The 25250-nt window shown below is 46.4% G+C and overlaps 1 long non-coding RNA gene across 1 annotated transcript in view; it reads right to left on the minus strand.

The window, feature by feature from the left end:
* Nucleotides 1-207: 207 nt before the first annotated feature.
* LOC129392623 (uncharacterized) overlaps nt 208-25250 on the minus strand; it is a 30769-nt gene continuing 5726 nt past the window's right edge. The window contains exons 2-4 of the long non-coding RNA XR_008618820.1: nt 14952-15150; nt 14205-14277; nt 208-6667 (exon numbers count right to left, since the gene is read on the minus strand). This is a non-coding gene — a long non-coding RNA (uncharacterized lncRNA). The remainder of the gene's footprint in view (nt 6668-14204; nt 14278-14951; nt 15151-25250) is intronic.

The following is a 25250-nucleotide window of genomic DNA, read 5'->3' on the forward strand; positions in this document are numbered from 1 at the left end:
AGGGGCAGTGCTGCCGGGGCGTCTCTCTGTTTGTAATCCCTCTGCAGTCGGGGAGAGAGCAAGAGAAAATGACTTACAAGCTGTCTAGCCAGGTCTGGGTATTTGTTTTTATTAATTATGAAGAAAACAGGAATCTTAATAGCCTTCTGATGTTAGAGTCTTATGGATGTTATTTTTTTTTTTTTATGTGTTCAGGGAAATCTGGCTGAGAAGCGTGAGTTGCAAATCACATCCCAAGAATGCTGCTAAGCAAGGCGTATTTCCTATCCCCACCACTCCTGATGTGGTCAGATATAAATAGCAGCAGAGATACTTGAGCTATTCTCACTGAAAAAAAAAGTAATTAATTGGTGTTATACACAAAGGACTTCTCTATTTTTTTTTTTTTTTTTTGGTAACCCGCACAGCTTTAATTACAAGTAATTGTTCTCAAAATCAGGCTGCTCATAAGTTCTGCATTGTAGACAGTGATCAAGCAGCAATACACTAATCTATCACTTTCATTATTTTAGTCACTTGGGTGTATAAATTTGTATTTAATTCAGACAACAGACTAGGCAGTTTCCACTGTTTCTATCAGAGTATGCCTTTTTGAGGCACAATTTGGATGATTTCGATTTTCATTCACTTGCTTATACTTGGGAAAAGAAGAGTACGTTGTTTTTCCTTTTGCTGTGACTACTAGGTAAATACCATGGCATCAGATGTACCAGGAGATGGGTTTGTTACCAGTTCATGGAGATTTTACTAGGTGTCCCCGTAGAACTTGCGATAATGGACCGAAGCTTGCAGAGATCCCCCTACAGAAATCTCTCCGTGCATGAATCGTAGCCCGCGCCCTCCTTCATTCAGAGTTTGTGTCTTCCCTCCCTTGCTAGACACAGAAGCTGTCGCCCGAATGGTTAAGCCACAGCACGCTGGTAACTCTCTAATGGGCCTTTGTGTCAATACATCTGCATGAATTTCAAAACTCAAATTCAAAAGCCTTCCCAGGATATCTGATGGAAACTCATTCCCTCCACCTCGCCCTCGTGGATGACTCCACTCTTCTCTTTTCTGATCTTTTATGCATGCAGAAATTCTTTATTTCCGAGTGAAATAAGTTGTCTTAAATGTAAGAAAAATAGTGATACCCTTTGTTTCTGTTCTAACATTTTTGTGTGTGTAATAGTCCAATTCCTAGACAAGAGAGTTTTAAGAGAAAAAATGGAATTAAAAACCTATCCATACTTATAAGAAAAAATAAAATAATCAAGTGATATCTTTGGTAAACATTGAATGACCCTCCTAGAACACACACAAAAAATTCTTCAACTAAACTTGAGACATTACCTGATAACAAACCATGCTGTTATCCATTTCAAAACCTATTTAGAATTAGAAATTGTATATGGAAGAAAATTTACAGTTAAAACTACTCATTTTCTTGATTAATTCTTTTTTTTTTTAAATCAGGCTTTCTTATTACACGTGCATGCTGTAGACTGAATTAGTCCAGAACTAGGCTGCTGTATCCTAGCTTTCTTCCCAGGCAATGTTGTTATTGAAGTCACGAGAATTTTGCCTAAAAAAGTTGCCAGTAATTTGACATTTACTGAAGGACTTCTGTGACTGTAGATGTTCGGTGATAACTGGGACTCATGATGAAAAAAGAAGGAGAAAAAGATGACGATAAAGGACATATTCTTGTCCTCCTGCAGGAATTCATGGGGTCCACAAATTTAACATTCACCGCCGAGCACGCAGGCACGCACGCAGCTTGTGTTCCAGATCAGAAGATGAATGTGGTACAAGCTGGACACCTGAGTATTTAAGAACCGAGAGGACCTCGGAAAGTGGAGGGACCAGATGTACGTTGGAGCTAATTCGGAGAGCTCCTAGAAATGTAGTAAATTGAATAACATAGCTCGTCATCAGAAAAGTCATGCCAAGTTTGATGAAATAATTTTTATTTCACAACGGTTATTTAAGCAGTGCTTACCAGTCGCTTACCAGACTTTTTACTTACATGAAAACTTGAAACAGTCATTTTGGGAAAGGGTAAAAGGGTACAGGCTGGGGAGACTGAAAGACACAGGAAAAAGTTTCCAGGCCAGAACGAGCTGGTCAGCAATGAAAGGGAGCTGGGGTTGGTGAGAACGTGGTGTCTGTCTGGGTAGAACTCGTGGAGAGCAAGGCAGGTCATTCCAGGAGGATAAATGATGGTGGAAGGAGCGACTTTCAAATCAGGTAGAAGCGCTCCAGCAGCCACAGGGCATTTTCACGTCATACGCTCGCTTTGTATATGTTCTCCCTGAAGCCGCTTAGAGGCAGTTGCCCAAACCAAAGATTAGTCAAAGTGAGACCCACTACAAGGAGGTGTGTTCAGCCTCTACTTGTAAGATCTCCAAAGCACAACCATTTAGCAGAAAATCAACCGGCATCTGACAGAGAGAAGACCCAAGCGCTCATTTACATTTTACATTTCCACTCCCCCATCAGTGGATACGTGTGCATTGCCTGAGACTGTGGTAATCCGGGGACGACCCTGCCTTTAAACAGGTAACGAACCCCTGAGGGACACAGTGGTCCAGCTGTGTCAACGGGGCCAGTTATCGACACAAAGGAATGCTGATCAGGATCGCATTCAGACTGATGTGCTTTACGGGTAGCTTTTCCGCCAGTTGTATTTGCGCGTATTAGGTTATTTCGTGAATTGTTTTTGAACAAAAGATTAATTTGCCTCTTTACAATGTGATTTGTACGACACACAGAAGACTTGAGTGGCACATCAATTAGCTGACATAGTTAATGGATGAGAGCCTCGCCCTGCAAGCCACCCCAAGAGCAAAGGCAAAAGTTTTGGGGTGCACGGGCAGCCCCGTGACCAACGCTTCATAGAATAAACACATCTCTACGTAGGGTGTCTGTTTCCATTTCCGGAAATAAGAAATAGGTCCCTTTGGTAAAATTTAAAGACCTATAAGTGAAAAGACCAATGGATGCTGTTAGAATTTTGAGACCCTAATTTGCAAGTATCCACTGAAGATTTTCTACTGTGAAGCCCAGGTATCTGTATTGATTTTTATTGTGTTCATGTACATTTTTGTGTAGAGAGATTATTTACGACGTTAGGAAACAAGACTGTTGCTGGAGAAATTTTCCTGGGGTTGCGAGTAGGTCAGATAACTGGCCCCGAAACAGCGTGACCTTCAGCATTTGTCCTGCGGAAGGAATAAAGGCTGAGGCCCTGGAACTAACTGTCATGCCGCCAGGAGATGAGAATGGTCCGTTCTGTGTAACAACTCAAGTACTTTCAGGAAAACGAGAGTGTGACTCCTTTTACCAGATAATGGAAGGTCTTAGCTCAACAGAGTGAAATGGCTGCGCGGCCGGAAGCCTCTACTGGAATCCCGGGACGGACTGAAATTCACACTCCCGGGGGATTTCTGTGAAACGGACGCTGACTTCGCTGCCATCACTCCGTAGAGAGAGGGGGCTTCGAGGGGTGCTTGCGAAAGTCCCCTCACTGAGCAGGCTTTGAGTCCGCGGATGAGAGTTCAACCTCATTGCGCACCTACCGAGGCAGGTTCATTTTGCATCTATTTTCACCTTCGCTACCGACCATCCAGTAATAGACCGATTTTTACTGAGCAACTGGGCCATCGCAGCCCTGAGCAGGCTTCCAGAGACTTTGTAATCCTCACCTTCAGGAAGCTTAACATCTTCTTAGAAAGATGACGCACCCACAGCGGTAAAGAGATAACGCCTCCGTTTTCTAGGCAGTAAATCATTTCCACACAAGCAATACAGGAACCTCAGAGAAGGAAGAGCTTTCTTCACACGAGGCAGGGCAGGGCTTTGCAATAGTGCAGGTGCATTGCTTCAAGGTGAATATTATGGGGAGAGGAGCCGGGGAGAAAGGAGGGCGTCCTTTGAGTCAAGTAGGACGCTGGGAAGGAGCTCGTCTGCAGCCCAAGCGCTGGTTCTTGGGATGGGACGTCCCCACCGGTGACTCACACTTGTGTGTGTGACACGGGCCGTCTGAGGGGCCCCGCCAGGCAGCACCCTCCTCCACCACCACTCAGCCTGGTGAGGGGTGTATGAGCGGAGCCTCCCACCATCTGGTTACCCCACTTATTCTGCTAAAACGACCATCCTCCCGGGCCGAGTGATGTCCACAGAGAAAACCAGAGGGCCAGGCCAAGAGCAAACGTTTCTACCTAATCGCAACCTTCCATTTTTATAAACTGATTTACAAATCGGCCTAACTTCAAAGATCACATACGTCGGCTGTTTACAGGGGCAAGAAAACATTTGTGGTATTATTATTTTTAAAATTTAATCTCATGTTTCTATCTTTCCAATAGCATCTGGACAATCTTTCTTGTCTGGCGATAATGAAATCATTTAAAAAAATGTACCAGAACTCTTTTTTGCTTATTTCTGTGCCATTTGGAACATGTGTGACTAAACTGAACCCCACTTGTTCATTGGTTTTCTCGCTTTTCTCTCTCCCCTTGTTTTTAAAAGCCGTTTGAATCTAGTCCCTAAAAGAGCAGGCATCTGAGTCACGTATGACACTGCGAGGTACCCCTCTGCATCCTCCACATGACCTTGATCTAGATAACGAGCCACAATCTAGCCAGTGCTTTTTTGTAGCTGAAGTGACCTAAGAGTCTGGGGCCTTTTTTTTAAATAAATTTATTTATTTGTTTGTTTTTATTTTTGGGGGCCTGTTGGGTCTTTGTTGCAGTGCACAGGCTTCCCATTCTCGTGGCTTCTCTCGTTGAGGAGCACGGGCTCTAGGTGGGCGGGCTTCAGTAGTTGTGGCTCGCGGGCTCTAGAGAGCAGGCTCAGTAGTTGCAGCGCACGGGCTTAGTTGCTCCGCGGCATGTGGGATCTTCCCGGGCCAGGGCTCGAACCCGGGTCCCCTGAACTGGCAGGCGGATTCTTAACCACTGCGCCACCAGGGAAACCCCCTGGGGCCTTTTTTCGTTGAAATTTTTCTTCAGGTTCCAAGTTGAGTTTATAGCAATCCTAGCCACCGAGTTTGGACATTTCACAAAGTGTTCCTAGGTGACCACGGGGACTCCAGCTATGCTGTTGTGACGAGCAGCTAAAATATCTTGGAGCGCCTGACATACATCAAAGAGCATCTTTCCTCTCTTGGATACCCCGTTGCCAGCCTTTCCAGCCACAGGGCCCAAGTGAAGCAGAAAGAGAGCAGCTCCAGCTCGTCCCAAGAGAGGCCTTGCTGGAAAGAGCTGGGAAAGACTTTTCCAGAAGGAGCTTGCACCAAAGCATAAAAGGTTCAGCCTCCAGCCTCTCATTCAAAAAAGTTTTTAAAGCCTTTTTAAGGAAACAATTTAAACCCAGCAGCACTTATTGATCAGTGATTTGACTTTGCTTTGTGAGGAGGGATTTGTAATCTGCTTTTAAATGTTTTTTTGTTCCTGGCCTTCATTGATAGCAAGTTCTGCCCGAGGCTACTTCTCAAAATGCATCACTGGGGGGCTTTCGAGGCTCTGTGAACAACGAGAATAATTTGAATCTGAACCCCCCCCCCACCCCCAAACCCTTCCCTCTGTGCGCAGAAGGAAATGTTAGTCAGGTGCAGCTAAACCTAAAACCTATCCAAAAGAGTCATTTGTCTTTAAAAGAAAAGGGACAGAAAGCTAGCAAATTCCGCTTACAAAGTCAGAGAGTCCAGTAGATTTCATTTCTCAAGTGCATCCGGTTAGTCTCGGAAAGGGTACAGCTCCTAAGATCTTGTCCCTGCCTGGTGCCTACTGCAATGCAAAAATAAACTCCGAAAAACAAAATCTGAATCCCGGCAAGCAGAATATTCTATTACTGCAGTAAATAGATTTTATGGAAACTTTTTTATTTACAGCTTTCAAAGGTTGTCACCCTGACTTCAATGGCATTGTAAGCTGTTAATTTTATGTGCCCTAAAGCACCGTAAAGTAGTGGCCGTTCTATTATTGTAGTATGAACTGAAGAACAGGAACTGTGCTCTTTATTTAACTAATCACTTCTGATATTTCCCAAGCTTATAGGAACCCCAAACACTTATAGGATGTCTGTTCTTTGATTTTTGTTAATGAAATGCACACTCATGTTATTTTTTATAATGTAAGCATATGCTTCCACATGTATGATCTTTATGAGTTTACTTTAGCAAGAAACCAAATATGTGAGGAAAACAGACTTTTTCAAGTGGCGCCTTAATTGTCTTTCCTGCATGTTCTACAGATCGTTACCGAATGTTTGCTGGTCCGGCGCGGAGCAACTTTACACCCAGGAAGAGGGTAACGTGTCTTCGTTGTTTACAAAAATGACAGCCCCTAATGGGCCATATCAGCTTTAACACAAACTATTAAATCCCCTTCGTTAAATGTTGCTGTTTTCCGTTTCAGCATCTCCGCGGCCCTGGGAAGTAGGTGCAAACTCCAAGGACCCCTGAGCGCACATTGAGCCGATTACAGATGCTGGTTATTAGATAAGCCTCGGAAGGATGTTTTTCTTGGGCTGCTTCACAAGCATTTGGAAAGAGTCGTGCTCCAGGTTTGAGGTCCGATGTTTCTTCCTCTTAAACTATGAGCAGCTGTAGCACATGACCTACTTCTGTAGGGCCCTGTAATGATTTCCTTCCTTCGGAGGCTTCAGGAGTTCTCCTTCTGCCCTGTGAAAAAAGGGACAAATATTTTAATCCAAGCAAAATGCTGAAGCAGGTCTTGTTGGTTTCAGGGAAGAAACTCAATCCAGTTCCAGCACTGAGTGGAGGCCTCAAATTGGAACCATCTGGGCTGCAGAAGGGCTCCGAGACCTTTGGGGAAGGCGGGGACAGCCTTGCCTAGGGCTGTGGCCCATACACCTGCAGAGACCACCGGCGTCAGGGCAGGAGGCTGGACTCTGCCCGGAATCGGGCCTTTCACGCAGCACAGCGGCCATGCCACCAGCTCAGAATAGCAAGGAAGGCAGGGTGACAGCTTGTCCAGTAAATGGTCCTCATAATGATGGGAATGCCTCATTTTTCTTTTGGAACATATTTGACACAGATCTGACAGAAACACACATTTCCTAACTTTCTTTCTGGAGGTCAAGGGAGAGAGACTTCAGGAAACTGTAGGTTGGGACACACGGTATTCTTGGAGTTCTCCTTAAAGCTGGGGGAATAAAAGGTGTTGGAAAAGCCATGCACGTCTTTAATATTCTCTGCATTCTTTCTTTATTTGTGTTTTTGTTTGTTGACAGTGTTGATTGGCTACTTTGACGGTCCAACGAAGCACAAGTGCTTTTCAAGTGTGCTGTAGTATCTAAACCAGAAGACTTAGGCTAGCTCCTGGGAGGGCTTTTTTTTTCTTATTTTATTGATTGATTTTTAAAAATTTTTATTGGAGTACAGTTGATTTACAATGTTGTGTTAGTTGCAGGCGTACAGCAAAGTGAATCAGTTATACATGTACATAGATCCACTCGTTTTTAGATTCTGGGAGGTTATTTTAAATAAACTGTTTTTGGAATTTTTGTATTGCACAGTCTCCGTGGGTGTTTCACGTGTCCACCCATTTTTAAACAAAAAGGACGAGGATCTTTGCTTAAGTCAAAGACCAGAAATATTATCACTTACTTTGAAACCCAGCTCATAATATATTTTCCAGAGAGAAAATGGGACACAAGGATCGAAACGGGACACAAGTTCTTCATTTAATACATATATTTTCCAAATATTGGTTGATGAGGAATATGGCATCTTTAATCTGGGTTTTAAATTATCTACTGTGGTTAGAAGCATAGTGACTACGATGTGGCCCTTACACAATCGTAATACGACCGAACAGGACACCCTGGGGGTGGGAGCCCCCGAATCCACCACAGCACAGAGGTCATAAGTCAGAGGGCGTTACGGTGAGAGCGGGCCAGTCATCGGAAAAGGTGGCGATTCAGGGAAAATATAGGAGAGGTTGTTGAAATTTTGAGTTTAGTTAAATTTGTGGAAGTGTACATTTATCTGGCTTCTTCTAAGTAACCTTTCCAAAGGAACCAACGGATCACACTTTTTTGCATTTAATTGTAATTAAATGTATTGGTTTATTGTAGTTAAATGTATTGACTGATGGAAATTATACAGTCAAGATGTAGACAATGCACTTGAGGAAAACATTTTATATATTTAAAAAAATTAAGAAATGTCGGCAAGAATCCTTTTTTGTTTAATCCCTAAAGGGAAACGAAACATTTCAAAATAATAATTGGCTAGCAAGGCTCAGAGGACATCTTTCATTTTTACAAAGTTCTGACGCTATAAAGGATACGCACAGCGCAAGTTTCCCGGACACGTCGTGAGGGAGTTTGGCCGTGCAGGGTTCACGTCCTGGCATTCTCCCAGGCAGCCCTGACCCAAGGTTCCCGGGAGGGCTGCAGGAGTGTGTGCCGGGCTTACTGTTTTTAACGCTGTTCCAAATTTATATGCATGAACATTGACGTTTTTAAGCAAATCTTTGCTCCGTTTCCTCCCAAGGATGCCTCCTGCTTCTGCCTACGCACCCAGCTGGACCTAGAGACAGACCTGCGCCCCTGACCCTGCAGCCTGCACTGCTGTCCGCCCGGCCACGGAGCCAAGCTCAGTGGAGCTGAGCATACTTCCTATGAGGCTTCCTGCGGAAAGCCAGTCGGCTGAGACTGGGAAAGGCCCCGTGGAAAGAAATGGGGAGCCCGGCATGAGGGCAGCTGGCCCTTTCAGGCGATTACATTGATCCTTTGATATGAGCTTGGGTTTCTCTGGGAAACACTGGCACCATCTCATTCCTGTAGCTCCGAGAGGACGCCCATGCCCGGCCCCGGGGCCAAGCAAGCCAGCCACCCAGACGAGTTGTGAGTTTCTGAAAAGTATCAATGCCTAGACTCAGGAAATTGAGAAATTCTGCAGGTGTCTTTATTATTATTTTTAAATACAGGGTGTGATACCATCAACTCACCCCTAAATTAAAGCAATGATTATAACAATTACATGGCAATGAAGTCAGTGTTTTGATGGTTTTATTTGAAAAGCACATTGTCTACAAATAGGAACTAATATAAAACACATATATGTAGATGTATGTATAGCAAAACGTGTATCTACACACACACGTATCTTGAGAAAAAGCCCACCCTGTTCTCAGGAAAGGTGAACAGTAGGGAGTGGGCGATTTCAGATTGATTTCCAAACTGGGAAAGTGCTTCTGGTTTAAAAAGAAAGAAGATTGTTTTGGCCAAAATGCTCAGAAGGCGATGAGGACCGACCCCTCCCCAGCCCCAGCCCTTGGCTGCCAGATCTTCAGTGCCTGAAAACTTACAGAACTGTTTGATTAAAACTAGACTCAAAATCGCCAGTCGCCCTCAGCAAACCACAGCATAAGGGCGGGGAAAAGCTGTGCCAGGTTGCAGTAGAGTTACTTGGCGTCTGCTGAAAGCACTGCTCCCTTCCTGTTTAATAATTAATTCAACTTTAAAGCCCCAAGGATCTGGACTCAGCACCAGCTTCACAAAGCAGTACAGAAACAAAATGCTTCCAGAACTGGAAGGAGGGGACAGAGGAAGAAAGAATCTAACATTTCAAGAGATCACCGCATGGGGCCGGTGAGCAGGGGTGGGCGGAGGGTGTCTGTGGTGGAAAGAAGCAGGGTGGAGAAATTCAAAATAAAATAAATACACACAAAAGCAAGGTTATTCACGGCCACTGGCACCAGCACCGCGAGGGCACAGTGAACCAGCAGTCAGCCACTCGGGACACAGGCTGGGTGCCCATGGGCTAGTGGGGAGCCAGGGACCGACGGGCTCCATCTCTGGAGAAGGGGAGACCCAGTCTCTGTTCATTACTCAGGGCACCACGCTGGAAAGGGCATCAAAGGTAGCCCTGTGCCCCCTTGGCCTCCACCCGGCCCCCGGCCCCACGATTCTCTACCAGGGGATGGTCAGGGAGGAAACACACACACCACACGCACAGCTGAAGGGAGAGAGGAAGGACCCAGTTGAGTGTAGCTGCTCCGCGCATTAAGAACAACACGGAAGCCCAAGCAAGTTACTAGGCTTAAACATTCAGTTGCAGAAATTAACACCCAACACAGCGGCAAACTGCAGAACACATCCAGCCGCGTACCAGTACCTTGCGCTGTGCTTTGTGATTTTTATAAATCGTTTGCTTTCTCTAAGCGGGTGAATCCAGCACAGAGAGAAATACCCCAGGGATGCTTAAAAGAGGCAGAAGCCACTAACAACCCACCAAATCTCTTATCACACCCAGGTATGAGGAAGTATGTTTCCAGAAAGACTGCACCTCAACCTCAGCATCCGGCGTCCAGTGTCACACGGAATGCACCTTTGCACACGGGACATTTCCAGCACCCCAAAGCATCACAGAGAGGGGCGATGCCCCAGCACCGAACAGAGTAATTAAATGAAGTGAAGGCCCGGATGGCCGAGGAAAAGAGGAAAGCTATTTAAGCACCAAATTGTGTTTACTTTTCACTTATTATTATTATACAGAAGTCGTGGCACAGAACACTCACAAGTATCCGCTGAGACCCTAGCAGGATATTTTGAAAAAGACATTCACGTAATTAAATGGTTGAGTTGAACAAATAATGGCCTGAATATTTTTCCTAATCCTTAAAAAGGGGGTAATACTCTACAATTATCAAAACGATGTGGATTTTCTTGATATTTTACTTTCTACACAAATTAGTTATGTTTAAAGACACCTCCTTCACATCTCTTCCCTCCCACGTCAGACTGATGGCGTTGCCTTGAAAACACCTCAAGTGCCTTTTAAAAATAAGCCTGTCTTCCTCCAAACTCTGCCAAGTCAAGTTTGAAACCAGCTTCCCGTTACTAAACAATTTCAAAAGCAGAAGGTCAACGTGTTCTCTATTTTTGAGTCAGTGAATGTCTAGCTGCCGGTTTTTTATTTTCTTACTTCCAAGTTCAGAGTTAAGCTAATGTCCCTGTTTTCTTCTGAAGCTCATAGTGCTTTGGGTCCGTGAGGGACCCGACCCCACGCCAGTTACCTGTTCTTTCAGTGCCTCAGTTTCCCAACCTGTGAAATGGGGACACTCTTTGTTCTCAGCTCACCAGGCTGTGATAAGATTCGCGGCATGATGCACGTAGGCGCGCAGCACAGCTCCCCTCAAATTCAGGAGCCGTGGAGCACAGCCCTTCCCCAGGTGCCCGTGACCCCTCCCTCAGCTACCCTCCCAGGGCTGATTATTGAACCCACTTGGTGCGTGCTGAGGCCCTGGGTGCCCCTGTCGCTTTACAAAATAGGTGCGTTTTAAAGGCTTGTAAACTGAATTTCTGTAAAGCCAATCGTATTTCCGGGACCAAGGGGGCTTCCTATTTAAAGGAGCCTCCACGGTGAATCCCTTCTTAGGCAGCAAACTCCTCCGTGGTGAGAGCAATTACTTATCAGCTTATCTTTTTTCCTTTTCTTTTAAAAAATAAATCCGGATATTTGCATGAGGCACTGACCACAGACAAGCCAGCCTCTGGGCTGGTCCAGCCACTCACTGTGCAAACCCAGGTAAGTTACAGGCCCAGCTTCCACGGCAGCTGAAGGAGGGGCTCACGGCCCTTCCGGGGGCGCTAAGAATCTGCCGTGTAGACGGAGCCCAGGGGCCCAGTGGGCAAGCTTGTGTCTGGGGAGGTGGAGGCCTTAACAGCGCCCACACTCCACGCCGTAACAGAGCCATGAATTCAATTAAATGGACCCGAGGGCTCACGGGGCCCATCGGGCTCCACGACGCTGATTCCACGTGAATCCTGGATTCGCCAGCATCTGAGTCTGCGCCCCAGGGTCCGACCCCACCCACTAAACGTCACCTGTGCCCTGTCACTCCTGTCAGCCTGGCCTTTCAGCGCAATTCACGGGAACTGGTGGGGTTAGGTAATTTGGAAGGTACCACCCGTGGATGTGAGCGAGCCCTAAAAGGGGAGGGAGGTGACTCTGCGATTAAAAGAATGGGCGTCCAGCTTGACTCTGGGTAACCCACGCACTTCCTGGGGCAGGTGTATCTAATTCAGAACTCCCCACACAAGGTTAAAATAGTCTGTTGGAAATTCGTGGATCAAAGACAGGGCTATGAAGAAAACACCGCAACCTCCCTACTCCCAAGCCCCCTTTCTGGGATCCTTCCCCGGCATGGTTTGCAAGACGGAGCACCTTCCGTAGAGGTGGGGTGTGGGCCCCGGAGCCCCGCGGGGCAGCACTCCTCCCCTCAGCGCGCTCACCTGAAAAGTGGGGATGACAGCCTCCGACGGCTGCCGCGGTGAGTACACGACTGACGTGTGTAACCCCCTTGGTAAGCTACCCAGCACTCACTGGGTTCTCAGCTGGTGTGGGCCATTGTGATTACAGCAGCAGCTGCATTTAACCCGGAGACTGTGATCAGAATTACACAACGAATGTTGCCAAGCTGAGATATTTTAGCCCCTCTATTGGTTTGCCACGGCTGCCATGACCCATGACCACAGACTAGGGTGGATTAAACCACAGAAATGTATGTCCTCACAGATCTGAGGCTGGGGGTCCGGGACCAGGTGTGGGCAGAGCTGTTCCTCCTGTCTTCTGCCTGCGCCTGTGTCCTCACCTCTCCGTATAAGCACACCAGCCCTACTGGACTAGGGCCCGCCTAGTGACCTCATCTTAACTTAATTACCTCCCGAAAGACCCCGTCGCCAAAACACAGTCACAGTCTGCGGCCCTGGCGGTTAGAAACTGAACATATGCGTTTGGGAACAGGGCAGGCAGGGAGACACACTCCGCCCATAGCAGCCTCTGTACCAATAAAAGCATTGCCTGCATTAAGTTTTCCCAGATCACAGCAGTTCAGATCTGTACACACGGGTACACAAATGAAAGCCTGGGAGACACGCTCCATCCAGACTCCTGATGGACCATCCCCAGGTTGAAGCGGTGTGGGTTTTCTGACCGCTTCTCCGAAAAGAACAGACCCCCTCAGACTGCAGGCGGTGACAGTCGTGAGGACTGCGGTGACGCCCGTGGAACCAGTGAGGGTGATACACTTGTTGACGCGACTCAGTGAGGCTCTGATAACATAAAGCAACAAGAATCTTCTTGAAGCAGGCTCCTTCCACCAGGAAGGACGCTCAGGAGCTGCCTTGGTCTCCTGCTGGCTTGACTCCCCTCATCCCATCACCTGTACGTCTTCCGTAGAGTCCCTCACTTTGCTTCCTCGTTTTCAGTGACCGATGGGCCCTGGGTTTCCACTGTGTTCACCTCTCAGCTAACACCTTGTCCGTAACTGCCCCTGGCACCACAGCTGTGTCCCTCCTGCCTCAGTGCAAGAGAGGATCAGGCTCATTATTTAACTAATTTCCATTTTGAAATTTCTTCCCTTGGTAAGTTTAGACTCTATTCACGTTCCTTTTGAATTTTTTCTCTTCCGGGCTCTTTTCGACTCTTCTTTGGGGATTTGCTAAATATCCCAGTCCAAGGAAGGTATCTGAGCAGCACATAATTCCATTAGCTATTGGCCACCACATTGCTTGAGCAGGAAGCTTTCAAAGAAAATTAAAGTGAGGGGGGGAAAAAGAGCTGGTATTGGTTATTAACTCCACCTCAGGGTGACTTCCCTTCAGGGACAATTAAATAGCAGCTCTGGGCTGTTAAGTTTACTGGTTTACTAGTAGGTGGCACGTCTTCTTCAAGGACAGTCGAGGTCCAGATTGGCTTTGATCTCACGTGACGAAGCCAAGGCTGCCTCTGCGAACCCAGATTTTATTTGAAACTGTACGTGTGACCAGACGTGTGTGCTCTGACCTTTCTTCTTTAAGAAACAAGTTTTGCATTACCAGGTAAATGCCCTTTTGGTGGAATTTTCATGGAACACTGGTGACATCCTGTGGTCACTTGGGTTTAAGGCAGCCAGTCTTTCTCAGCAACTATCTTGGGGGATAAAGAAGCAAATGCCCCACATAAATCCTAGTGTGTTTTGCAAAACCAAAAAGAGAAAGAAAGAACTACATGCTGAACTCATAATCATTTTTACAACACGGACGTCTCCTTTTTTGAGCAACGCAATGTTTTGGTGAACGTGGACAAAAGCAAGTTCTGGTAAGCAGTATTTCTGGTAAGAATAGATATCACACGGACACAAAATACAGCTTCATCCAAACAGAGGATGAGTGCCATGATGTCAGGTGTCGCCCCGCCACTGTACCTGGTTCCCACCATCTGCTACTTAAGTTCTCTGTGCCTTGGCTCCAAATCCAGAACTTGCAGGAGGCAGCCTTCTGCAAAAGAGCACACAGCGTGGCTTAAAGGGAAAACAGTGGGCATTTTGGCATTTTTACACCGGTGACAATAAACTGAAGCCATTTAGTTGTAAATGTGGTATTACACTTGACGGTTTCCCCTGGCAAAGCACCGAGAGGCCCATATTGAACAGAGGCAAAGAAGCGGGTCTGGGGGAGCAGAGCCGCTCGCCAGAGTAGCCGACCACAGGGGCTCGTAAAAGCGTTTGTCACTGTTTGGGATCACAGCTCAGCTCAGCGCTCATGGTGCCAGGAGCAGCCCGCGCGGCGGGAGCCGAGCAGCGCAGGCAACCGAGTTTATGTTGTTCTTCTGTTTATTAAAAACGGATGGGAGCACTTGACAGAAAAATCAAACTTCTGGTCACGGCTCATTGATCCCTGTTGTATCTGTAAGGGGTGTGTGCGCGGCTCCAACAAGCCTCTGGAAGGGGTTCACAGCTGAGCTCTGATTTTCTCTCTCATTTGGAAAGGAAAGGGGTGCCAATCACCTTGAAGGGGAGAGAACAAGAGGCTATTTTTAACCCCCCTACTTTGGTGGACATTAAGTATAAGTGAGTGGGTTTAAGATGAAAAGGATTATGGTGGAGAGTTTTACTGACAGTATTTCTCACAGAGGGGAAGAAAGGTAAAAATGAATGTGGCATAAAGTCTACCATTATGGCTCTTTTATGAGAATCACGGCTCTTGGAGACAGCGCTTTGGATGAACTCTGCAGACCCCCGACATCTGCATGTGGTCACAGAAACGCAGCCCTCCAGGAAGAAATCCCCAGGCATCAGTCTCCTCCCCAGAGATGGAGGTGAGGCTGTTCGCATCAAGCCGGGGGAAGGGACCGGTGGCATTCCAGGCTTCCTGCCGAAAACAATGATCACGTTTAAGAACATGTATGTTCAAAGCCTTGCCTCTGTGCCCAGTGCAGCCCTACTGGTGAGAAGGACCACGTGACCAGGAGAAACACTGTTTTTCCTGCTGATTTGGGGCTGGGGGTCTGAAGTCACACTTCCAACTCTCCCAGATTCCTTGTGTGTACGAGGCATAAAGACAATAATTCAGCTCCTGCCTCACAGGATGTCAGAAGGATTAAATGAGATAATGCATGTCAATCACTTGAGCACAGCACCTGGCCCATAGGAAGCCCTCAGTAAAAGTCATTCTCAAAATCGTTGCTAGTCAACTCTAATTCGAAAAGACACATGCACCCTTATGTCCATGACAGCATTATTCACAATAGCTAACACATGGAAGCAGCCTAAGTGTCCATCGACAGATGAATGGACAAAGATGTGGTACATATATACACAATGGAATACTACTCAGCCATAAAAACCAATGAAATGATGCCATTTGCAGCAACATGCATGGACCTAGAGATGATCATACTAAGTGAAGCAAGTCAGACAGAGAAAAGTAAATATCATATGGTATCACTTACATGTGGAATCTAAAATACGACAAAAATGAACTTATTCACAAAACTGAAATAGACTCACAGACATAGAAAATAAATGTATGGTCACCGAAGGGGAACCAAAGGGGAAGGGGAGGGGATAAATTAGGAGTTTGGGATTAACATATACACACTACTATGTACATAAATAGATAACCAACAAGGACCTACTGTAGAGCACACGGAACTCTATTCAATATCTTATCATAACCTATAGTGGAAAAGAATCTGAGGAAGAATAAATATGTATGCATATGTATAACAGAATCACTTTGCTATACACCTGAAACTAACACAACATTGTAAATCAATTAGATTTCAATTTTTAAAAATTGTTACTAGTGACCTCATCGTCATCTTTACGGACAGCACTGTTCACTCTAAGCTGTGCTCTCTCCACGCTGCGTTCTCCAGCGACAGGTCATGGGCATGTGAGGTGAAGTAAGGGAGAAAAGATGGAGAGAGGTCCAGATAGGTCAACTTATTCCACTGGCTGGGGCAATTCTTCAACTAATCATTTTGAGCTCCATTCTGGAGCTCTGTCTGCATTCAATAAGCTTAAACCTACTTCATGTTCCTGGACACAGGAAGTTTTCTGTGAAGGCAGCCTTAGGTCAACAGCTTTAAAGCAAAGTAGGTGAGCCCTGGAGCGGGGCCGGTGCTGAGCGGGGTGAGGATTCAGGAGGGAGCAGGGGTCACACGCTGCACCTGCTGCGTGTGGGGTTCACCCCCCGGAGACCGGAGTTAGCAGGAATCAGGCCTCTGAGGGTCTCCAGGGGGGCCCAGCGCCTCCTTGGGCACATCTGGTTCTTTTTAAATTTGGTGTGTGGACTTCCCTGGTGGCACCGTGGTTAAGAATCCGCCTGCCAGTGCAGGGGACACGGGTTCAAGCCCTGGTCCGGGAAGATGCCACATGCCGCGGAGCAACTAAGCCCGTGTGCCACAACTACTGAAGCCCACGAGCCTAGAGCCCGCGAGACACAACTACTGAAGCCTGCATGCCTAGAGCCCGTGCTCCGCAACAAGAGAAGCCACCGCAATGAGAAGCCCACGCACCGCAACGAAGAGTAGCCCCTGCTCGCCGCAACTAGAGAAAAGCCCACGCGCAGGAACGAAGACCCAACGCAGCCAAACATAAATAAATAAAATAAATAAATCACTAAAGAAAACATTTAGGGTGGTTTTTTTTTTTTTTTTTTTTTTTGGCTGCACTACGCGGCTTGTGGGATCCTAGTTCCCCGACGAGGGATCAAACCCCGGCCCCTGCAGTGAGAGCCTGGAGCCCTAACCACTGGACCGCCAGGGAATTCTCTGGTTTTTGTTTAGAAGCGTACACAGTGGGTCCCTTTCTTTGCCTAATGTTCTCTGCCTGGGGAGAATTGAAACCAAATCATGTGAACAGAATAGGATGAGGGACTCTATCGGCCTCCACTACTGTGGTCCTTTCTTCATCCACCACCTAAACTCCCAGTAAATCTTCTAATAGGTGCGGACCACCCACAGTGGTGAGGATCAGCTGTGATGGTAGATCTGCAGGAGATACCTTGATGGCACAGCTGCTCCATCAGGGAAGCTGCATTTCAGGCAGAAAGGAGCTTCGGGTGCACAAAAGCGTAAGATGCAAGACAGTAAATGTTGGTAACCCAGCCGAACAGGGCAGAGCTCAGGGCAGGGAGGAAGCCCTTCTCTTGAAAGCCATCAGGAAAGCTTTCTGAATTAAGAGATTTTGTTTTAACTGGGCCTTCAAAGGCCATTAGGGTCTGGACAAGTGTGATTGATAGAGGGCCCTCCAAATAGAGAGACCGGGGCCCTGGGGCCAAGACATCATGGTGTTTATATAGGAAGGAACCCGAGGAAACCTACAAAGCATCCCCTGGAAATCTCCGTGTGCTAAGGACAAACAAAAATATTCCAAGGAATGCTTTACATGGGAAACTTTATCCTGCTAATCTTGTTGGAAGCAGTTCATTCCATCAAAAAAGGTGAAATCAAGATTTGGGAGTCTAATTAGCCCTGTGGTTTTTATTTACGTTAGAACTCAAACCTGTTTACAGCTCCCAAGCCCTGCTCGGCCTGAGCACAGGAATCTAAAGACCGCGGGCTGCAGTGTCACAAAGGAGCATCCAGCTCTGAGCCGTATTTTCAGTGTTTATTAGCATTTCTTATTTGCCCACAGCCCGATTTCTTTTAGGCTTGACATCATTTGCATGATTGAGTTAATCCAAGTGTGAAATGCAGTAGGAACCCGATTCAATGGGTGGCCGGAAAGGCGGCATTATTAGGACATAAAAGAGATGGGGCAGGCACTGCCCTGGCAACTCCAGGTGCAAACGGGCTACATGAGGACACCCTGATCCCGGGCGAGAACGTTCCCCCACCCCCCCGAAGAGCAAGCTGTGTGCGCCCCGCATCCGAGTGTGGTTTTCAAGGTGCTTCGACACTAAATGTTTCAGGCAAGGCACTGGATTTCAGCTGGGCAGACACTCTCCATGCGGCATCAAAATCTCTACCACTCCTTGTAAAAGGGATGTTTTCAGCACTTTATTTTATAAGCTTTTATTTTAAAATATTTTTTTAAATTTATCTATTTATTTATTTTTGGCTGCATTGGGTCTTCGTTGCTGCGCACGGGCTTCCTCTAGTTGCGGCGAGCGGGGGCTACTCTTCTTTGTGGTGCGCGGGCTTCTCATTGCGGTGGCTTCTCTTGTTGCGGAGCACGGGCTCTAGGCGCGCGGGCTTCGGTAGTTGTGGCACGAGGGCTCAGTAGTCGTGGCTCGCGGGCTGTAGCGCACAGGGTCAGTAGTTGCGGCGCACGGGCTTAGTTGCTCCGCGACATGTGGGATCTTCCCGGACCAGAGATCGAACCCGTGTCCCCTGCACGGGCAGGCGGATTCTTAACCACTGCGCCACCAGGAAGTCCCTAAACTAATTTTAAACCTACAGAAAGGTCATCCAGAGAACCCTCACCTACCCTTCACCTGCCTGCCCCTAAAGCTGCTGACTCACAGCACTGTGGCACCTTTGTCAAAACTAAGGAAGTAAAACCAGTCCAGTCCTGTTGACTAAAATGCAGCTCTCTCCGGTTTTTTCACTAAGGTCACTTTATTCATTTTGAAAGAGATATGTCTCCCCTACTCATTTTGTGAGTTATTTTTCATCAACAGAGAAAGTCATTCTTGATTCCATTTTGCAGCCTGATGGCCCTGCTTGACCTCTGGGCTCATCGAGGTGCAAAGCCCACTCCCCACAAAGCCAAGAGCCTCCGAGTCCCACGTGTACCCTACATCCTTCCCAGAATCTCTCAGGACCGGTTTTCTGCTCAGCCATGCCTGGAGCACCGAGAGGGCCAGAAAGCCAGCCCCAAGCAGCAGCGGCTAAGCCACCCCTGGTGATCAATCAATTCTGTGGCGCGCCCGATGCCCTGAGATCTTCAGACCCCCAGGAAAGACCTGGAGGAGGGGCACTCAGCGGGGATCGTACCAAGCAGAGGCCTTTTTCTTTTTTATTGCAAACTCCTGTGATCGTCACAAATAACCCCTGTGTGCTCTCAGTCGTTTCGCCAAATAATTTCACTGCTTCGTGATTTTTAAGTAAAAATTATTTTATATCACTGTTTTTAAAACCGTATCTTATGGTTCATATTTTACAATCTTTAATTATTACCTATAAAACATCACATCTTCATCTTATCCAGATATAGATGACATAGGATATTTCATTCACTTTAAATTAACAATTTTAGAATTGACTGGTGAATTAATTTTAAAATGGTATATTTTCTCATCCTTGGAGACTGAATGGATATTAAAATGCAGGTTGAAATTTAACCACACATTACTGTGTCATTTATATTAAAAATTCATTTCACGGCCTGATATTTCGAAATCTTGCATATTGCTCTTAAGAAATTAACTGACTTGTTTTTATAATCTTTGCTTTTTTTTTTTCCTCAATGACAAATAAGGGAGAACATTTCACACTAAGATTTGTAAAAACTCTGCAAATAACACTTTGACTGTAGAAATAGTTTTATGTGTTTAATTCCTGGTGAAGTAAAAGCCAAATTTCATATATTTTATGTTTTGAACATTAACTGTGGAAGCACTAGTAACACAATCAGGTGCAACAGGAGGCATCTGCAGATCAGGGCAGATACTACTGAGAGCAATTTGCAGACTCACTGCCATTCTGCGCTTCTTATTAATGATTATTTTGCAAATATCAATGTCCCCGATGTTCCTCTTTCTAGTCAAAGGGCCAAACACAAGTTTTCTCTACACCGTATGGAACTACAAATAAAAGTGATTTAAACCTGCTCAGTGGTGAGAACCTCCCTGGAGTGGGAGGTGGCCAGGCAGGTGACGATCTGTTGCCATTTGCACGCCTGTGCCGTCCAGGTTATCCCCCCAGGCACGCTCCCTAGACACCCACCCGAGGGCTAATGAACTGTTTAGACAGAAGAGTATTTTCTCTACTGAATCCACTGAACAACATGAAGGCCTGGGACACACATATACCTCAAACCTCAGGGTGCAGATAAGCCCATGAACGGACACTCCAGGCTTTGGACATTTGAGGTCTGGGACGGGCGGAGAGTGGAAGGAAAAAGGAACAGGTTGGATGTTTGCTCTCTTGCTGTTGATGAGCTCCCTTCAATTTCATCACCCCAACCCCTCCTCTCCTGTGGTTTCTGTATCTGAAGATGCTTGTCTCCCAAATTCACAGGGTTTCCTACCAAAACTTCCTGACAGATGGCTCCGCATGGGGAGAGACGGCTGGGTGGGGAGAAAAAGAGAGCAGAGAGAAACTTACATACTCAAGAAAAAAAACTGTAGTCTCTAGTCTAGAGGGAAGAAAAGGTGCTTAATCTGGCAGTAAAAGCTTGAATATGTGTGTGACACTGGACACAGAAACTTAATGAAAATATCCATTGTCGTAAGCATAAAGGTTGTAGAGTCTGGCATTTTAAAAAACTTTATTATATTGGAGTATAGTTGTTAACAATGTTGTGTTAGTTTCAGGTGAATGGCAAAGTGATTCAGTTATACACATACAAGTATCTATTCTTTTTCAAATTCTTTTCCCATTTAGGTTGTTCCAGAATATTGAGAGAGTTCCCTGTGCTATACAGTAGGTCCTTGTTGGTTCTCCATTTTAAATATAGAAGCCATTTTGATTTTGCCTGTATTTTGTTTCTCAACAGAAAGTTCTCTATACCCGTTCTGTTCTCTTTCCACAGGATACAAGCCGAATTTTCAGGTCTCGCTGTGATCAGATTGTTAAAACTACCTGTACATTAGCATGTGATACAACTTTTAGCAAAAGATACAGCTTTTCTTATGTGATAGGAGTTAACCTTCTGCGTCTGGTGAGGGGAAATGAGCGGGAAAACATCTGTTTCAGGATGAACTGTAAAAGGACTTTTTTTGGGTTTTGTTTTGTTTTTGTTTTTGTTGTTTGCGGTACGCGGGCCTCTCGCTGCTGCGGCCTCTTCCGTTGCGGAGCACAGGCTCCGGACGCACAGGCTCAGCGGCCATGGCTCACGGGCCCAGCCGCTCCGCGGCATGTGGGATCTTCCCGGACCGGGGCACGAACCCGCGTCCCCTGCATCGGCAGGCGGACCCTCAACCACTGCGCCACCAGGGAAGCCCAAAAGGACGTTTTTATATTCTCCCCCCGTCTGATCATCATTGGAGATGTGACTTGGGCAAGCTCAGATCTGATGGTCCATTTTTACCTGGCAATTGAGTCAAGATTGAGTTCTGGATAGGAAGAGGCATCATGGACCTACTTCAGGAGAGTGATGGAGCCTGAACTTCCCAGCACCACCCTGGACCCTGCGGTGCCCTCCTCACTCGAGGGCTACAGATTCTAAGAGGGCTCAGCCCTTGCCTGTTGCCTCACTCCTGTATTCCCAGGGGTAAGTACTTAAATGGAACATAGGAGAGGCTCAGTAGCTATTTATTTAACAAATGAATGAATCTATGAAAAAAGGGAGTGCGAAAATGATGAAATCTACACCACAATCAAGTAATTCTTACAAAGAAAGTACTATTAGATGGACTGTACCTTTTTCAGGCCAGCCAATTCATAAATTCAGAACTACAAATGCTATTAAGAAAAAAAACACACTTGCAATGCATCTGCCCTGCTGACAGTGGATGAAAGAATATTTTAGGAGAATATTTCTTTTTCCTAAGTTTTTACCAGGGAAATAGTCAAATATATACAAAAGTAGAAAAAGAAATGTGATGAGCCCCCCTGTACCCGTCTGATTATCTACACAAGGCCAAAAATCTGTACCCCACTCACTCATCAGCCCTCAACCCGCACCAGAGTATTTGAAAGCAAATGCTGGACATTACATAATTTTGTCCATAAGTATTTCAAAACATGTCCCTAAAAGATGATAACAATAAATACATACGGCAAAGTTAACAAAAATTCCTTAATACTATCAAATTCCCAAGCATCATTAAAATTTTCCACATGGTCTCACAATTTTTATTCAAACTTACTTTGTTTCGATCAGGATGGAAACAGGTCCAATTTGCAACTAGCTGATATGTCTCTTTAGTGTCTTTGAATCTATGAGTCCCCCCCTCTTTCTTTCCCTTGCCCGCTTCCCAGAGGACTGCCTTTGCAGGCACAGACCTCAACCCTACGGGTGCCTTTTTGTCACGAGGTCCTGGGCCTCAAGAAGAGCAGGTAGTGTTTTTGACCCCGAGTCTTTATGGTAAAGAACACACATGGGATCGGCCTGTGAAAATCCTGCAGATGTGACAGCATCCGGCGTGGTCTGGACTGGGAAACTTCCATTCGTCCCTCCAGATCCTCAGCCTTCAACCTGTCCGGTGGTCAGGGAGACTGACCTCGCTCCGTCGTCCTCTGGCTCCTGTGGGCTCAGCCAGTAGAGGACCATGGCTGGAGGGCAGAGGGTGAAGGAACATCTTCCTGGCTAAGCCAGTGTCTCCCACAAATGACCACAACTCCCGTCAGATAGTTCACTCCATTCAGCCACTCACACGCATACTTTCCACGAGCCCACCCGCCTCATCACACACACACACGCACAGACACACACACACACACACACAGAGCAGCGGCTCCCCCTTCATGTGCAGGTGTGAAAAGCTGCAGCTGCTGTAGCCACAGGTGCTCCACCATCCCTCACTGCTTTTCCTAAACCTCGCCTACATCTTTGTAAAGAATCACTTTATGAAGCTCTGCTCACTTTCCCAGCCCTAAATCTGCCATCAGACAGGATTCTGACTGATACGTGGACTAAACTTACCACTGTCATTGTCTTCTCCCCTGTACAGTCTCCAATACCGGAGGCCTCACCCTTGGTCCCGAGGTCTCTCCCATCCTCGGCCACGTGCTCTCATCTGTGAGCACCTGCTCTCACGTGGTTGCGTCTCTGTGCTAGCATCTCCAGAACCGTCCTCTGTACTCCAGGCTCACGTATCCAACTGCGGACTTGACATGTCCGTTGGGAGGTCTGTAGGCATTTTAAGATGATCCCACCTGAACTGGCTCTTGTGAAGGACCCCTCCGCCCAGTTCTGAAGAAATCTGAACGTCTTCCTCAGCCCTCTCTCGCCCTCCCTCACGCCACCCATCTCTCAGTCGGCCCTGTTGGTCCTGCTGCCAGAATGCACCTCCCAGACATCCACTCCAGCCCGTCCCTATCGCCACCTTTGTGTCTAAGCTGCCTTCCTATCTATCCTCTCAAGACCCTGCAGTAGTCTGATGGTTCTATACTCCACGTGGCATCCAGGCAGATGTTCCTAAAGCATAATTATTTTACTCCCCAGTTTAAACCCCTTTAGTGTACAACCACTATGGAGAACAGTAAGAAAGTTCCTTAAAATACTAAAAATAGACTTACCATGTGATCCAGCAATCCCACTCCTGGGCATATATCTGGAGAAAACTCTACTTCGAAAAGATACATGCACCCCAATGTTCACAGCAGCACTATTTACAATAGCCAAGACATGGAAGCAACCTAAATGTCCATCGGCAGAGGAATGGATAAAGAAGATGCGGTATATATATGTGTATGTATATATATATATATATATATATACATATGCACAGTGTAATATGCACAGTGGAATATTACTCAGCCATAAAAAAGAATGAAACAACGCCATTTGCAGCAACATGGATGGACCCAGAGATGATCACACTAAGTGAAGTAAGTCAGACAGAGAAGGACAAATACCATATGATATCACTCATATGTGGAATCTAATTTTTAAAAAATGACACAAATGAGCTTATTAGCAAAACAGAAACAGACTTACAGATATCAAAAACAAACTTATGGTCACCAAAGGGGAAATGTTGGGGGAGGGATAAGTCAGGAGCTTGGGATGAACATACACACACTACTATGTATAAGATAGATAACCAACAAGGACCTATTATATAGCACAGGAAATATTCTGTGATAACCGCTATGCGAAAAGAATCTGAAAAAGAATGAATATATGTATATGTATAACTGAATCACTGTGCTGTACACCTGAAACTAACACAACATTGTAAGTCAACTCTAGTCCAATAAAATTTAAAAAAAATAAAAACCTTTAGTGATTTCCCATGGCACTTAAAATGAAACCCCACATTCTCCAACCTGGCTCACAAGGGCTGCAGGGTGTGGCCCCGCCCACCTCTGTCCGCCCCTGGAAACCATGGGGTTCCTGCAGCTTGCAGGCCTGCAGGCTGCGTCTCCTCCCCCAACTCACGTGGTCCCTCCTCAGGAGGGTTTTCCTCGACCACCTTGCCTAAAACACCGCCCCATCCACTTAGCTCCCTGAGAACTCTGGTGGGTTTCCTCTGCAGAACTCACCACAACACAAGCAGTGTGTGGGTTTTAACTAAAACGCTCATCAAGTGCCCCTCACTGCCAGGCAAGTTCTCCAGGCATGGGAAGCCTGGCTGCCTTTGCTCCGTCCGATTCCTGTGCCTGGCACACAGTGGGCTGCACGTAAGTACCTGTTCATAAGAGAATGAGTGAATGAACGGTTTTCTCCCTTGGCTCTCCCTGGGTCCTCATCGCTGGACCCTTGCCTCCCTGCAGGAGCTATCTCCTGGAACACCACCCTGCACCAGGTCCCGCCTGGACGGATTGAGGCGGGATGCCCCCCCTCCAGGTTATAAATATGAGGCTGGCATCACAACATCCAGGCTTCAAAATTCCCTGCTGAGTCCCCTTTGCTGCCAGTTTAGGAAAGACCCAGTGCCAATGGGATGTCTCCCGGGTTGTGTTTTGCTTTGTTTAATCTAAATCAAAGTTTCCCCCTCCTTCTATTCCGCATATTCCTTCCCTCCCCCTTGTCCGTGATGGCTGAGGGCCAGGACTGACCTTCTGCCTTGCTTTGCAACTCCTACACGTGAGGTCAAAGTACTCCTTTTTTCCTGCCTGAATTTTTTATTTTTTACTGAAGTATAGTTGATTTACAATGTTGTGTGTCAGGTGTACAGCAAAGTGATTC

This window comes from Physeter macrocephalus, chromosome 12 (assembly GCF_002837175.3).
Source record: "Physeter macrocephalus isolate SW-GA chromosome 12, ASM283717v5, whole genome shotgun sequence".
NCBI classification, from domain to species: Eukaryota; Metazoa; Chordata; class Mammalia; order Artiodactyla; family Physeteridae; genus Physeter; species Physeter macrocephalus.